Below are 17923 nucleotides of genomic sequence, written 5' to 3' on the forward strand. Positions count from 1 at the left end.
TCTGAAAAAATTTTTTTAAATACTAATTTTAAAAGATGCATGCATCCCAATGTTCAAAGCAGCATTACTTACAATTGCCAAGATATGGAAGCAACTTAAGTGTCCATCAAAAGCTAATAGATACAGAAGATGTGGTGTGTGTGTGTGTGTGTATACACACATATTTGCATATATATTCAAGCAATAGCCATAAAAAGTAATAAAAATTTTGCCATTTGCAGCAACATGAATGGAACTTGAAAGGTATTATGCTAAGTGAAATAAGTCAGACAGAGAAAGCAAATACTGTATGATATCACTTATATGTGGAATCTAAAAAATATAACAAACTAGTGCATATAATAGAGAAGAAACAGACTCACAGATACAGAAAACAAACTAGTAATTACCACTGGGGAGAGGGAAGGAGGAGGGGCAACATATGGGTAAGGGGTTAAGAGGTACAATGTATAAAATAAGCAACAAGATATGATGCACAACATGGGAAATATAGCCAATATTTTATAATAGCTATAAATGAAGTACAAGCTTTAAAAATCGTGAATCACTATATTGTACATATAACATATAATCTTTACATCAACTATAATTCAATACAAAGAGTAATAGTGGTGAGAAAAGAAAAATACATATTTAGATGAATCAAAATATTTTCTGTCAAAAATAATAGTAATGATAACAGAAAAAAACATTACAGAATAAATACTTAGAAGGAGAAAATAAAGAAAAAAACTAATAATAATGATATAGAAAACAAGAATAAATGGTAATGACGATTCTCTGAAATGACTAATAAAGAAGAAAAGCTTCTAGACAGGTTGATAAAGAAAAAAAATATTAAGATGGAAGTTGGAGGAAAAGTATAGAAAAAGCAGACATTAAAAGCAATAAGAAAGTCGTGTGACAAGAGATCAAGATGGCAGAGTAGATGGATGTGGAGCACACCTCATCACACAAATACATCAAAACTACATCTACTTGTGGAACAGTTCTCACAGAATACCTACTGAAGGCTTGCAGAAGATATCATACAATGAAAACTGCAAGAAAAATCCCCACATAACTGGATAGGAGAAAAGAAAAGGGGGAAAAAAGAAATTGGGATGAGATCCACACCCTTGGTAGGGAGCTGTGAAACAGGAAAGCTTCCCTCACCCTGAGGACCTCCTTCACCAGCTAGAAGGTCTGCAGGAATGGATAGCTTCAAAAACTCACAAGCAGAGTGCAAAATCTGGTCTTCAGCTCTACAGCATAAACACAGACCACCATAGATGATCCTTGTTGTGTCACTGCACTGCCCAGACTGAGATGCACAGTGACTGGGTGTTGACTCTCTGGTTTCAGTGGGCAGACCCAGTGAAAGGATTCGGTTTGGCTGTGCAGAGACAGCCTGAAGGTCCTGGAGTGTGGCCTTGGGAGTAGCTGGGGGTGCATGTAGCATGGAATATAGGTCTGCTATAGGAGCCCCATTGTCAACACTGGAGGGGAGGGGCATGGGTCCACCAAAAGCCTTCATTATCAGCATACTCACAGTAGATGAGGCTCCAGCTGCCATGGTTTTGCAAATTTTGTGGGTCCATGCATGCATGTGGGGGGCGGGGCTGAAATCTAAGTCAATTTCCCAGCTCCCACTGCAGCTTCAGGGGTTTTCAGACCAGGGGCTTTGTGACTGCACATGAATGCCAAAGAGATCTCCAACCTGATTACCAGTGCTCCCATGGTGGAGGCAGTGCCAACAATAGTGATCTTTGTGGATGCACAGCATGTTGCAGGCAGCATCACAGAGTCACACATCCCAGGGGATACATCCCAGAGGACAGTTCCTAGGGAAGAACATACATATGGCTCCTTCCTCAGAGGCAGCACTCCAGCCCCATGTACATCACACTGCATCTTAGAACCTGATCTGGGGGCGGCTTCTTCAGCAACTGGGGAACATCTCCTGCCCTCAATAGGGTTGTGACAATTGCAGAGAAAAGATAGGTCCTGCCCAATATCCTGTGCAGGCTCTGGTCATTACAACACACATCCCCACCCTCACCATCAAGGGGATAAGGGCCAGCACACCCTGAGGAAAGACATGGCAAGTATCCATACTAAAAAATAGCTCTCAAAACAAAAATATTGGACTCATACATTTATACAGGGTTGCTCCCACATAAAAACAGCCATTTAGAACCACAGCAGATAACGTTTGCTCCTAAATTAATAGAGTCAGATAAATATAAGAAAAATGGAAAATAAGAGGAACTACTCTCAATTAAAAGAAAAAGAGAAACCTCCTGAAAGAATGAACAATGAAACAGTCCTCTTAAGTCTACCAGACATCAAGGTCAGAAAGGAGTTATACAAATTGCTGACAGAATTAAAAGACTTTCAACAGAAATGTTACAAAGAACTAGAAACCATAAACAGAAACCAGTAAAATTCGACAACCCAATTGCCAACATGAAAACCAGGCTAAACACAATAAATAACAAAATAAATAATGCAGAGGATGAATAAGTGGTATGGAAAATAGAATAATGAAATAAGAAGAAACCTAAGATGAAAGACAAATAAAAAAAGAAAGTGTGCCAATCTACACATAAAGGAATCCCAGAAGAAGAAGAAAGAGAAAGGGGGGCTCAAAAATGTATTAGATGAAATTATGTCTGGAATCTTCCCAAATCTGAAGAAGGAAACACACATCCAGGTATAGGAAGCACAGGGGGTTCCAACAAGTTGAACCCAAAGAGATCTACTCAAAGACATATCATAATCAAAATGGCAAAAGTTAAAGATAACAAGAAGCCTCTAAAGGCAACAAGAGAAAAGAGTCATTTATAAGGGAACTTCTGAAAGTGTACCAGCTGACTTCTTTACACGAATTTTGCAATGCAGAAGGGAGTACCAAGGTATATTCAGAGACCTGAAAGGAAAAATCTTGCAACCGAGAATATTCTACTAAGCAAGGTTTTCATTTAGAATTGGAGACATAAACAATTTCTTAGATAAGCAAAAAGTAAAATACTACAGCAATACCCAAACTAGAATAAGTATTGAAAGGTCTTCTCCAAATAGAAAAGAAGCAAGAATCTTTAGGAAAGGTAAAACTACAATAGGAGAGGTAAATATATAAAAGAATTGAATGTCACTTAAATAAGCCATTATACAGATAACAAAACAATAAAAAAATTCATGAAAGTGATTATAACTGAAATGAATAGCAAAAGGGTAATAGAAAGAAGGACACCATATAATGATAAAAGAATCAATATAAGAAGAGAATATCACACTCTTAAAATATATGCACCCAATATCAGATCAGATCAGATCAGTCACTCAGTCGTGTCTGACTCTTTGCGACCCCATGAATCGCAGCATGCCAGGCCTCCCTGTCCATCACCAACTCCCAGAGTTCACTCAGACTCACATCCATCGAGTCAGTGATGCCATCCAGCCATCTCATCCTCTGTCGTCCCCTTCTCCTCCTGCCCCCAATCCCTCCCAGCATCAGAGTCTTCTCCAATGAGTCAACTCTTCACATGAGGTGGCCAAAGTACTGGAGTTTCAGCTTTAGCATCATTCTTTCCAAAGAAATCCCAGGGCTGATCTCCTTCAGAATGGACTGGTTGGATCTCCTTGCAGTCCAAGAGATTCTCAAGAGTCTTCTCCAACACCACAGTTCAAAAGCATCAATTCTTCGGCGCTCAGCCTTCTTCACAGTCCAACTCTCACATCCATACATGACCACAGGAAAAACCATAGCCTTGACTAGACGAACTTTTGTTGGCAAAGTAATGTCTCTGCTTTTGAATATGCTATCTAGGTTGGTCATAACTTTCCTTCCAAGGAGTAAGCATCTTTTAATTTCTGGCTGCAGTCACCATCTGTAGTGATTTTGGAGCCCAGAAAAATAAAGTCTGACACTGTTTCCACTGTTTCCCCATCTATTTCCCAGGAAGTGGTGGGAGGAGCATCTAAATATGTAAATCAAATACTAACAGACATAAAGGGAGAAATTGATAAGAATAATAGTAGGAGACTTTAACCAGGCTTCTCCAGTAGCTCACAGTTATAGAATCTTCCTGCAATGCAGGAGTTACAAGCAATGTGGGTTTGATCCCTGGGTTAGGAAGATCCCCTGGAGGAAGGCATGGCAACATACTCCAGCATTCTTGCCTGGAGAACACCATGGACAAAGGAGCCTCGCAGGCTACAGTTCACAGGGTTACAGAGAGTCAGACACAACTGAAGTGACTGGGCATGCATGCAGAAGACTTTACCACCCCACCAGCATCAACCGAGAGATCCTTAAAACCAATAAGGCAACAGACATTCTAAATGCCACAATAGAACATTTACAGTTAATTTATGTTTATAGGACACTGTGTTAAAAAAAATAAATAAAAAATCCTCACAATAAACCCTTTTCAAGAGCATAAGAAATATTTGCTAGCACAGACCACATACTAGGACACAAAACAAGTGTCAACAGATTTAGGATGATAGAAATTATTTTAAGCCTCTTTCCAAATCACAATGGCATAAAATTAAATGAGAATTTAATTTTTTTTAAATTTTAAAAAATTTTAAAAATTTTTAAATTTTTTTAATTTTTAAAATTATTTTTAAATAATTTAAATAAATTTAAATAATTTAATAAATTAAATAAAAAATTTTTTTAAAAAATTTAATTTTTTCTCATTCTCACAGAATGAGAAAAGAGGTAAAATGATTACATATATACTAAACAGCATGCTACTAAAAATGCCAAGGCTCAACAATGAATTTAAATAGGAAATTAAAAAATAACCTAGAGACAAATGACAATGAAAATACAAACACAAAAAACATGTGATGTAACAAAAGTAGTTTTAAGAGGTACATTCACAGTGATATAGACCTGGCTTTAAAAAAAAAACAAGGATTGAAAAATAAATAAATTTTTTAAAAAAGGAAAGATTTCAAGTAAACAACCTAATCTAGCACCAAAAATAAGTAGAAAGAGAGACAAAAAAAAAAAAAACCTATGGGCAGCAGAAGGAAGGAAGTAATAAAGGTCAAAGGAGAATTCTTTTAAAATTTAGATTAAAAAATAAAAAAAAAATCAATAAAACCAAGAGTGGGTCTTTTGAAAGGATAAATAAAATTGACAAATCTCTGGTGAGGCTCACCAAGGAGAGAGAGAACCCAAATAAACAAAATGATAAGTGAAACAGGAGAAATAACAACCAAATACCACAGAAATACAAAATACCATAAGAATATATTATGAACAGTTATATGCCACCAAATGGACAACCTAGAAGAAATGAACAAGTGTATAGAAACTTATAGCCTGCCAAAACTGAATCAGGATGAAGCAGATAATTTGAACAGATGGATCACTAGAAGTGAAACAGAATCTGTGGTTTAAAAAAAAAAAAAAAAAAAGCTATCTGTAAACAAAAGTCCAGGACTAGATGGCTTCACTGAGGAATTCTACAAAATGCAAAGAACTTATACCCATCCTTCTCAAATTCTTCCAAAAGACCGAAGAGGAGAGAACACTCCTAAAATTATTCTAGGAAGCCACCTTTGATATCAAAACCAGACAAAGACACTACCAAAAAAGAAAGCCATAAGCCAAAATAGCTGATGAATATAGATGCAAAAATACTCAACAAAATATTAGAAAACTGAATCCAACAACACATAAAAAGAATCATGCACCATGGTCAAGTTGGAATCATTCCAGGGTCACAAGAATGGCTCAACATACACAAATGAGTCAATGTGATACACCCACATCAACAACAAAAAAAGGCAAAAAACACATGATTATCTCAACAGATGCAAAAAAAGCATTTGGTAAAATTCAACATCCATTCATGATAAAACCTATCATCAAAGTGGATATCGAAGGAACATATATCAACATAGTAAAAGTCATTTATGAGAAACCAACACCCAACAATACTTAATGTTGAAAAGCTATAAGCCTCCCTGCTAAAATATGGAATAAGTCAAAGATTCTTACTCTCACCATCTATATTCAATATAATATTGGAAGTCCTAGAAGAGCAATCATACAAGAAATAAAAGGTATCCAAATAAGAAGGGAAAAGGTAAAATACACATTATATGTAGATGACAAGATACTATATACAGAAAACCCTAAAGATGTCACACAAAAACTACTAGAACTGATAAATGAATTTAGCAAGGTGGTAATATACAAGATTAATAAAAAGAAATTTGTTGCATTTTTACACTAACAATGAAATATCAGAAAGAAAAAATATCTATCCCATTACAATCACATAAAAAAAATACCCAGGAATAAACCTAACCAAAGATGTGAAAGACTTAAATGCTAAGAACTATAAAACATTGATAAAGAAAACTGAAAATGACCCAAGAAAATGAAAATATATCCCATGCTCCTGGATTAGAAGCATAAATGTAGTCAAAATGGCTACACCACTCAAAGAAATCTACAGATTTGATGTGATGTTTATCAAATTACTCCTGACATTTTTCACTAGAACAAATAATCCTAAAATTTATATGGAACCACAACAGATCCAGAATTGCCAAAGCAATCTTGAGGGAAAAAAGACCAAGCTGGAGGCATAACCCTCTAGGTACTTCAGAAAATACTACAAAGCTAGTCATCAAAACAGCATGATATTGACACAAAAATAAACATATAGGTGGATGGAACAGAATAGAAAGCCAAGAAAAAAAACTCATACACCTATGGTTAATTAACCTTCAACAAGGAAGACAAGAATATACAATGAATATAAGATAATGTCTCTCTCTCTCTTTTTTAAAGACAATCTCTTCAGCAAGTTGTTTCTGGAAAGCTGGAGCTGCATACAAATCAATGAATTTACAATACTCCCTCACATCATACACAAAATAAACTCAGCAAGGTGGTAGAATTCCATGGTAATCCAGTGGTTGGGACTCAGTGCTTTCACTGCTGAGGCCCAGATCTGATCACTGGTCAGGGAACTAAGACCCTGCAGGCCAAAAGACAACTATGACTGAAAGGCTTAAGTATAAAATATGATACCATAAAACTCCTAGAAGAAACACAGGCAAAACATTCTCTGACATAAATCATAGAAATATTTTCTTGAGTCTTCCAAGGCAAAACAAACAAACAAAGAAAACTGGTGCCTAGTCAAACTTATAAGCTTTTGCACAGTGAAGGGAACCATAAACAAAACATAAGTACAGCCTACAGACTGGAAGAAAATATTTGCAAATGCTGCAACTAACAAAGGTTTAATTTCCAAAATATATGAATATCTCAATATCAAAAAAGAAACAACCCAATCAAAAAATTGGCAGAAGATCTGAATAGAAGTTTCTCCAAAGAAGACATACAATGTTCAATGGACACATGAAAAGATGTTTGATATCACTACTTATTAGAGAAATGCAAATCAAAACTAAAATGAGATATCACTTCACACTTATCAAAATGGCTATCACCAAAATTTTGACAAATAACAAATGATGGAGAGGGTGTTGAGTAGAGGGAACCCTCCTACATTGTTGGTAGGAATGTAAATTGGTTATGGAGGTTCCTTAAAAGAACTAAAAATAGAGATACCATCAGTTGAGTTCAGTCACTCAGTCATGTGTGTGACCCCATGGACTGCAGTATGCCAGGCTTCCCTGTCCATCACCAACTCCTGGAGCTTACTCAAACTCCTGTCCATTGAGTCTGTGATGCCATCCAACCTTCTCCTCCTGCCTTCAATCTTACCCAGAATCAGGGTCTTTTCAAATGAGTCAATTCTTTGCATCAGGTGACCAAAGTATTGGAGTATTATTCAGCTTTAACATCAGTCCTTCCAACGAACACCCAGGGACTGATCTCCTTTAGGATGGACTGGATGGATCTACTTGCAGTCCAAGGGACTCTCAAGAGTCTTCTCCAACACCACAGTTCAAAAGCATCAATTCTTCGGCGCTCAGCCTTCTTCACAGTCCAACTCTCACATCCATACATGACTACTAGGAAAACCATGGCCTTGACTAAATTGACCTTTGGTGGCAAAGTAATGTCTCTGCTTTTTAATATGCTGTCTAGGTTGGTCATAGCTTTCCTTCCAAGGAGCAAGTGTCTTTTAATTTCATGGCTGCAATCATCATCTACAGTGATTTTGGAGCCCCCCAAAATAAAGTCTCCCACTGTTCCCATTGTTTCCCCATCTATTTGCCATGAAGTGATGGGACCAGATGCCGTGATCTTAGTTTTCTGAATGTTGAGTTTTAAGCCAACTCTCCTCTTTCACTTTCATCAAGAGGCTCTTTAGTTCTTCTTTGCTTTCTGCCATAAGGGTGGTGTAATCTGCATCTATTACCATATGATCCAGAAATCCCACTCATTGGCATATATCCAGAAAAATAAAAAAATACATGCACCCACATATTCATAGCAGTATTATTTACAATAGCCAAGACATGAAAGCAACCTATGTCAATCAATAGATGAAAGGATAAAGAATATATGGTATGTATGTATATGTGTGGGCTTCCCTGGTAGCTCAGCAGTTAAAGCGTCTGCCTGCAATGAGGGAGACCCGGGTTCAATCCCTGGGTTGGGAAGAGTATGCACACACACACACACACACACACAAACAATGGAATATTACTCAGCATAAAACAGAAGTTGCAGCATTATGAATGAACCTAGAGATTATCACACTAAGCAAATCAATCAGAGAAAGACAAATACTTTATATGACTTATATGTGAAATCTAAAATATGATAGAAATGAACTTATTTATAAAACTAAACTAGACTTAGACATATAAAATAAAGTTATGGCTACCAAAGGAGGAGGGGGGAGGTATAAATTGAGAGTACTGGATTAACAATTTTACACTATCATGTATAAAATATAATAACAAGAATTTTCTGTATGTAACAAGCAACTATATTCAATATCTTGCAACCGACTATAATGAAAATGAATTTTAAATTATTAGTGATTTTTGCTGGACACTTGGAAGTAACACAATATTGTAAATCAACTATATCTTAATTTAAAAAGGAAGAAAGTGGTATGAGTAACTTAACAAAAACTTTGAAAAGTTAGTTTAATTTAGGACAACCATGAAAAATATAACTTCTGAAAATCTACCCTAGAAGGCTTATATTCATTAAAGGAATTAAATCAGTAATTAAAATGTTTCCAAAAAATATTATAAAAATTAATTCAGAAGAGTAAAAAATTACAGTGCTAAAATGAATTGATTGACTACAGGAGCTTAAAGGTAATTCACAGAAAATCTGAAAGCAAATCCACTTATTAACATATTGAAGTAGTAAAACCACATCAATAGTTCAATAGATGCAGAAATAAGCATTTGATAGTATTCAACACCAAATCATAACAACTAGAACTATAAGGGAACTAATGTGACAGAAGCCAGTTATTCCAAGTCTATTGATCATTCTTAAATATGAAATATTAGAAGAATTTTATTTTAAACCAAGAAAAGTTACAACTATACCTGTGTTCAATATTCTACTGAATATTTGAATGAGTAAAATAAAATGAGGGTAAAAATATAAGGATTTGAAAAAGAACAAAACAAACATTTTCATAGATAATATGGCTATCTACAAAGAAATCCATGACAAGTTACAGACAAATGGTTACATTTTTTTGAAAAGTTTAACAAATCTATCAAATGTCTAATAGAAAATTATGATGTCATAAATGAGTTGATTGACTACAGTAGCTTAAGGGTAATTCACAGAAAAATATGAAGGCAAATCCACTTATTAACATATTGAAGTAGTAAAACAAATTTCTATATAGCAACAATAGTGTTTAAAAAATTTTTTAAGATATTCTAAACAGCAGCAAAAAAAAGTACCTCAAGGATGTGTAAAATAGTTTAAAATTTTATGGAAAAAAAATTTTAAACTTTTTTGAAAGAGATTTTAAAAGACCTAAATAAATGTATATATTTATATGTGTATATATATATATAATGTGTATATGTATATATACATAATATATATGTATATATATAAAATGTATATATATGTGTGTATACACACACACCTGCATATCATGCAAATGGATAGGAGTCTCAATATAGCTCATCAATTCTTCTCACATTAATCTTTGCATTCAATGCTATTCCAATAAACATTCAACTTCTTAGAAAGTTTATACTTAAATCTATATGGGCATAAAATGAAGAATAGTTAGGACACTTCTATAGAAGAGAAAAATATAAAAGTCAAGATGCATTTAAAATCTGTGTAAGTCAGTCAGTGTGATTAGTGTTTAAACTGATGGTTTAACCAAAGGAACAGAATACAGAACTCAGAAATGGACTCATGCAAATGTGAAAGATTTATTTGTGATTTGGTGCCACTGCAAATCAGTGTGCAAAGAATGAAAAAGTCAACCAACATAGGGATTTAAGGATATTAGGACATATTTATTTTCACCTAGGAAAAAATGCAATCCATACCTAATATCATATATAATATGACTTAGAGACTTCAATGTGAAATCCCAGACTTGAAACATTTTGGAACATAGAATAAATTTGTAACTTAGGTTAAAAAGATTTTCCTAAACAAAACACAAAAAGCAGTAAACCTATGAAAAATATAGATTTGATTGATTACTTCATAATTAAGACCTAATTCAAATAAATCTTTTTCAAATAAAGCACAAAGCAAGAACAAAAATAAATCATAGAGTGTGTGGTCATTATAACATACTTAACTGGAAAAGATTAGCATGAAAACCTACAGAGTACAACAATATCCTGCATACACACACACACTAATCAGCTTGAAAAGTGGGCAAATGATATAAATATTTATTTTATAGTAGAAGACATCTGAAGGATAAACATTTTAAAAATGTTCAATGTTAGAAATTCTGCAAATGCACACAAATAAACCATTATTTACCTAATGTAGAGTGCAAATATCTACGAGTTTGACAATACCAAGTGACAACGAGGATGTGAACAGCAAGACCTCTTATGTTGCACTAATAGAGGTATAAACGGGGGCAACCATGTTGTGAAGCTGAATGTACTCAAGCTCTATGATATAGCAATTATACTGGTAGTATATTCTCTAAAGAAACTCACACAGGTATAAGACAGCACATGAGTAAAAATATTCAAATCAATATTATTTGTAACAACAGAAACCTGGATATCATGCAAATGCCAATCAACAGGAGAACGAATTAGTAATTTAGAGTATACAGTCGTCTACCCTTACCAGCAGGGAACCGGTTCTGAGAACTTGGTGGATGCCTGAAGCTACAGACAGTACTGAACCCTATAAACACTATGTTTTTTCTATACATACATACCTATGATAAAGTTTAAGTTATAAATTAGGCACTGTAAGAGGTTAACAATATTTAAATAGAAAATTATAACAATATACTGTAATAAAAATACTGTGAATATGGTCTCTCTCTCGATATATCATAAGGTAATGTTCTCATCCTTCTTATGATGATGTGAGATTATAAAATGTCCATGTGATGAGATAAAAGTGAGGCAAATGACTCATGCATCGTAATGCATTCAAATTGTGGTGCTGGAGAAGACTCTTCAGAGTCCCTTGGACTGCAAGATCAAACCAGTCAATCCTAAGCGAAATCAACCCTGAATATTCATTGGAAAGACTGATGCTGAAGTTTCAATACTTTGGCTACCTGATGTGAAGACCCAACTTTTTGGAGAAGACGCTAATGCTGGGAAAGATTGAAGGCAGGAGGAGAAGAGGGTGACAGAGGATGAAATGGTTGGATAGCATCACTTACTCAATGGACATGAGTTGAGTAAGCTCTGGAGATAGTGAAGTACAGGGAAGCCTGGTATGCTGCAGTCCATGAGGTCGCAAAAGAGCCAGACATGACTTAGCGACTGAATAACAATAACAACAATGTAGTATTTGGCTTCTATTGACCTTCTGATGACCCCTCAGAAGGAGGCATATCCTCTTCAAGTGATCTCAGGTCATTGAGACATGATAATGTGGATGGCTGGATATTTAGAGCAGACAATGTCAATCATTCAGGATCCTCAGAGCGATGAAGCAGGACAGCAAAAGATTTCATCACATTCCTTGGAATGGCAAAGAATTTAAATGTGAATTGTTTGTTTCTGGAATTCTCCATTTGATATTTTCAGACTGTGGTTGACCACAGGTAAGTGAAACTCTGGAAATAAAAACTGTGGGTAAGAGGAAACAACTGTATATAAAATATGATATATACTGCAGTGTATTGCAGGCCCTTGGACTGCAAGGAGATCCAGCCTGTCCATCCTAAAGGAAATCAGTCCTGAATATTCACTGGAAGGACTGATGCTGAAGCTGAAACTCCAATGCTTTGGCCACCTGATGCAAAGAGCCAACTCATTGGAAAAGATCCTGATGCTGAGAAAGATTGAAGGCAGGAGGAGAAGGGGTGACAGAGGATGAGATGGTTGGATGGCATCACTGACACAATGGACATGAGTCTGAGTAGGCTCCAGGAGTTGGTGATGGACAGGGAAGCCTGGCATACTGAAGTCCATGGGGTCACAAAGAGTCAGACACGACTGAATGACTGAACTGAACTGATATTGTAGTAAAAATGGATGAATACAAGTATATTTTCTTTAACAAAGATAAAAAGCATGATCTATATGCTAGGAACTGTTCTCTAAGTTATTTCCTATATTAACCTGTTTAACTTATATAAAAATACAGTGAAATATTGAAGTATTATTACCTCCATTTTGCATAATGAATTATTATTAGCTCCATTATTACCTCCACTGGGCACAGAGAATGTGTATAAAAAACTAAATTAAAAAAAAAGCAAATCCAGAAGACTGCATATAGAAGACTACATACAGAATGCTACTTTATTTTACTAAAACAAAAAATCAAACAATCCTCAAGATTATGTTATTTAGGAATATATATGCAAGAAAAAATTTTCCAAGAACAGGTGCATTATATGGCTAAAAATTAAGAGTAATTATCTCTAGGAGATTAGCAGACCTACAGATGGGTGATAGCTTTGAAAGTATTAGCAATGGTCTAGCTCTTATGACAGGTAGTAGATTCATAGTTGATGATTCATAACTTTTATAGGCATTATATATAGTTTACAGGTAGTAGATTCATAGTTGATGATTCATAACTTTTATAGGCATTATATATAGTTTTGCTTATACCAAAATTATACTTTAAGAAGTTTAGCATCTGCATTTTCTGATATTTAGATTAACTGTTCAGGGGGTTATTTTTCTTATTTCCTGGTTTCCAGTTACAGTGCATAAGAGATAGGATTACTAGATAGCTGACTTCTAGAGAAGCAAACAAAACTATAATTTTTTTTCTTTTCAGTCTGGGTAGTCATTCTAAACATAAATCAGTTTCAAAATAATGCTTATAAAAGAATAAATGGTCACAAGAGATGGGAATACCAGACCACCTGATCTGCCTCTTGAGAAATTTGTATGCAGGTCAGGAAGCAACAGTTAGAACTGGACACGGAACAACAGACTGGTTCTAAATAGGAAAAGGAGTACGTCAAGGCTGTAAATTGTCACCCTGGTTATTTAACTTATATGCAGAGTACATCATGAGAAATGCTGGACTGGAAGAAGCACAAGCTGGAATCAAGATTGCCGGGAGAAATATCAATAACCTCAGATATGCAGATGACACCACCCTTATGGCAGAAAGTGAAGAGGAACTAAAAAGCCTCTTGGTGAAAGTGAAAGTGGAGAGTGAAAAAGTTGGCTTAAAGCTCAACATTCAGAAAAGGAAGATCATGGCATCCAGTCCCATCACTTCATGGGAAATAGATGGGGAAACAGTGGAAACAGTGTCAGACTTTATTTTTTTGGGCTCCAAAATCACTGCAGATGGTGACTGCAGCCATGAAATTAAAAGACGCTTACTCCTTGGAAGGAAAGTTATGACCAAACTAGATCATATTCAAAAGCAGAAACATTACTTTGCCAACAAAGGTCCGTCTAGTCAAGGCTATGGTTTTTCCAGTGGTCATGTATGGATGTGAGAGTTGGACTGTGAAGAAGGCTGAGCGCCGAAGAATTGATGCTTTTGAACTGTGGTGTTGGAGAAGACTCTTGAGAGTCCCTTGGACTGCAAGGAGATCCAATCAGTCCATTCTGAAGGAGATCTGCCCTGGGATTTCTTTGGAAGGAATGATGCTAAAGCTGAAACTCCAGTACTTTGGCCACCTCATGTGAAGAGTTGACTCATTGGAGAAGACTCTGATGCTGGGAGGGATTGGGGGCAGGAGGAGAAGGGGACGACAGAGGATGAGATGGCTTGATGGCATCACCGACTCGATGGACAGGAGTTTGGGTGAACTCCGGGAGTTGGTGATGGACAGGGAAGCCTGGCATGCTGCGATTCATGGGGTTGCAAAGAGTCGGACATGACCGAGCGACTGAACTGAACTGAACTGAAATGCAAAAAACAATTTGACCACTGAGAAATATGTTAGCAGCTTTCTCAAATCAATATGCCAACATTATTATAATTTCTGAATAATGGTAATAAAAACAACACTTCCAGATAGAGCTCCAACATGTAAAAAGTTGAGAAGCTATCACACCTGTCCTTAAGACAAGAAAACATTTGATAAACTAAAACTAGTGACTTTTGTTGAACAGAACAGAAAACAGAATTTGTAGGGCTAATTGTCGCTCCACAATCTGGACATGCAGGCTCATTCAGAGAGACACATGATCTGCTTACCTGGAGCAGAAGCTGCTGAAGCAACAGATAAGAGCACTTAAATAGTGATTTTGATGAACTGTTGATAGTGTGGACTAGTATAAGAGGAAATTCTGGAGATCACAGTCTAAGGGGTTCACCACATGTTCAATGTAGCTCACCAAGTTCTCACTATGAAGATTCAAGAATACCTTATGGCTCTGGCAGGGTTGGGGATACAAGAAAAATCACTGCAAAATGCATTCAGAGCACTTTCCATCAGGAAGACCTAAACTCCAGGGAAAAAGACTTTACCAAATCCTTCCCCAGCTGGGAAAGGACATTTCTCCCACTGTGGCTTCCTCTACCCTTTCCATTACATTTTAAGAGTGAACAAAATCTATATCATTGGAAAAATATTTGTAACAGTCACAGACCAGAGACACAAGCTTAAACCAAGATTTAGCCACGGAATTATAAAATTATTTCTTTCCCCTACGTCTGGCCACTACACCAGTAGGGATCCAGAGTACAGTGAATTACAGATGAAAGATGTAGAGTCTCTCTACAGAAGAGTAAGACGGGAATTCAAAAATAAAAGGAGAGATAATAGCAAGAACACTGGAGGAATTTGAAGTCTGTGGCAACTACAGCTACAGCTAACACTGAACACAAACTTATAGCCAGATTAACATAAATTCTCACACTAATGACATCTATACTTCACTACTAGTTACTTAATATATGTACATCTTTCAACAAAAAACTATAAGACATGAGAAAGAAAGAGGGAAAGGAGAAGGAAGAAAAGAAAAGGGAGAGAAGGGAGGGAGGGTGGGAAGATGGAAACTTTGAAGAGCCAAAGTAAGCATCAGAATCAGACTCAGTTATAACACAGATATCAGAATTACCAGATATGAAATTTAATGTAACTATGACTAATATGTTAAGGGCTCAAATGTAAAAATAAACTGTCAGCAAGAACAGATGAGTGATGGAAACACTAGGAAAGAATCTAAATAAAAATTGAGGAGGCAGAAACACTGTAACATAAATAAATAATACCTTTGACAGGTTTATTAGTAGACTGTACATGGCCAAAGAGAGAATCAGTAAGGTTGAAGCTGGGTCAATAAGCTTCCCAAACTGAAACGCAAAAAAAAAAGAAGAAGAAGAAGAAGAAGAAGAAGGAATAACAGCAAAAAACTGTAATAGAACATCTAAGAAATGTGGGCCAACTTCAAAAGATGTAGTATATGTATAATGAGAATACAAGGTGAAGAAAGAGAGATAAGAATAAAAGAAACACTTGAAGAAATACCGAACTTTACAAAATCAAAGACACTGAACGTATTCAACCATCTCAGAAGATGCCAAACAAGTTAAATAACTACTACTACAACAAAAACCTCTACACCTAATCGCGTCATATTCAAACTTCTGTAAACCGAACACAAAGAGGAAATCTTAAAAGAAATCAGGAAATATCACCCTACCTAAGAATTACAATGGTATTCTCATAAGAAATCATGCAAGAAGAAAGTGAACTGAAATATTTAATGTGTTGAAAGAAAAAGACACTCTCCTAAAATTAAATGGCTAGTGAAACTATCCTTTAAAAGTGAAGGAGAAATAAGACTTTAAAAAAAAACTTGGAAAATTCACTCTCAGTACATCTACCTTAAAAGAAATTTTAAAAATTCTTCAGGGAGAAGAAAAATGAGATACATCAAAAGCAGAAATCTACATACAGCAATGAAGCACATTATAAAGGGAATACAGTTTTTAAAAGCCTTCATTTTTGTCCTTAATCAATCTGAAAGATAACTGTTCAAAGTAATACTAACAATAAAATGGGTAACTATAGCATATGGGTAAGGGAAATGAATGGGAACAAGCACAACAGATGAGAGGGAGGAATTGAGAATACTCTGTTATAAGGTATCTACACTGCATATGAAATAGCATAGTGTTACTTGAAAGTGCACTTAGTTAAAAATACATTTGCATTTTTAACTAGGCAAACACTAATTTTTAAAATAAGTATTATTAATATGCTAACAGATAAAATATAATCATTGTAAATGCTCAATTAAAACTGTGATGACAAATGAAAAAGAACAAAGGCAACTTACAGAAAACAGTTACAAATACAGTAGATATTAATTCAACTATATCAATAATGACTTTAAATGTAAATAGAGCAATGGCACCCCATTCCAGCACTTTTGTCTGGAAAATCCCATGGACGGAAGAGCCTGGTGGGCCGCAGTCCATGGGGTCGCAAAGAGTTGGACAAGACTCAGCGACTTCACTTTCACTTTTCACTTTCCTGCATTGGAGAAGGAAATGGCAACCCACTCCAGTGTTCTTGCCTGGAGAACCCCAGGGACGGGGGAGCCTCGTGGGCTGCCGTCTATGGGGTCACACAGAGTTGGACACGACTGAAGCGACTTAGCAGCAGCAGCAGCAGCAGAGCATATTAATCAATTAAAGACAGAGACTCTCAGAAGGAATTTTTAAAAGATATAAAGACCAGTATTATATTGATACCAAAACCAAACAAAGACACTACAAGAAAGCAAATTGCAGGCCAATATCCCTGATAAACATAAATGCAAAAATCCTCAGCAAAATAGCAAACTGAATTCAATAACACATTAAAAGACCAAGACCAAAAGAGACATTCCAGGGATATAAGGATGATTCAACACCCACAATTTAATCAGTGTGATACACCATATTAGCAAAATTAAAAATAAAAATCATATGATCATCTCAATAGAGAAAAAGCTTCTGATACAATTCAACACTCATTTATGATAAAAACTCAACAAAGTGAGTATAGAGGGAACATGCCTCAATGTAATATGGGACATGTATAAAAAATCAACAGATAACATCATACTCAATAATAAAAGACATGGATGTCCACCATTTTCATTCAACACAGTACTGGAAATTTTCACCATAGAAATAAGAAAATGAAGAAGAATAAAAGGTATCCAAAAGAGAAACAAGAGGTAAAACTGTAACTATTTGCAACTATCTGTTACTATTTATAACTGATTTCTATATATAGAAAACCCTAAAGACTCTACAAAAAAATAAAAGTAAAAAACTATTAGAACTAATACATGAATCTGTAAAGTTGCAGGATACAAAATTTATATACAAAAATCTGTTGTATTT

Source organism: Bos taurus, chromosome 16, assembly GCF_002263795.3.
Source record: "Bos taurus isolate L1 Dominette 01449 registration number 42190680 breed Hereford chromosome 16, ARS-UCD2.0, whole genome shotgun sequence".
Taxonomy (NCBI): domain Eukaryota; kingdom Metazoa; phylum Chordata; class Mammalia; order Artiodactyla; family Bovidae; genus Bos; species Bos taurus.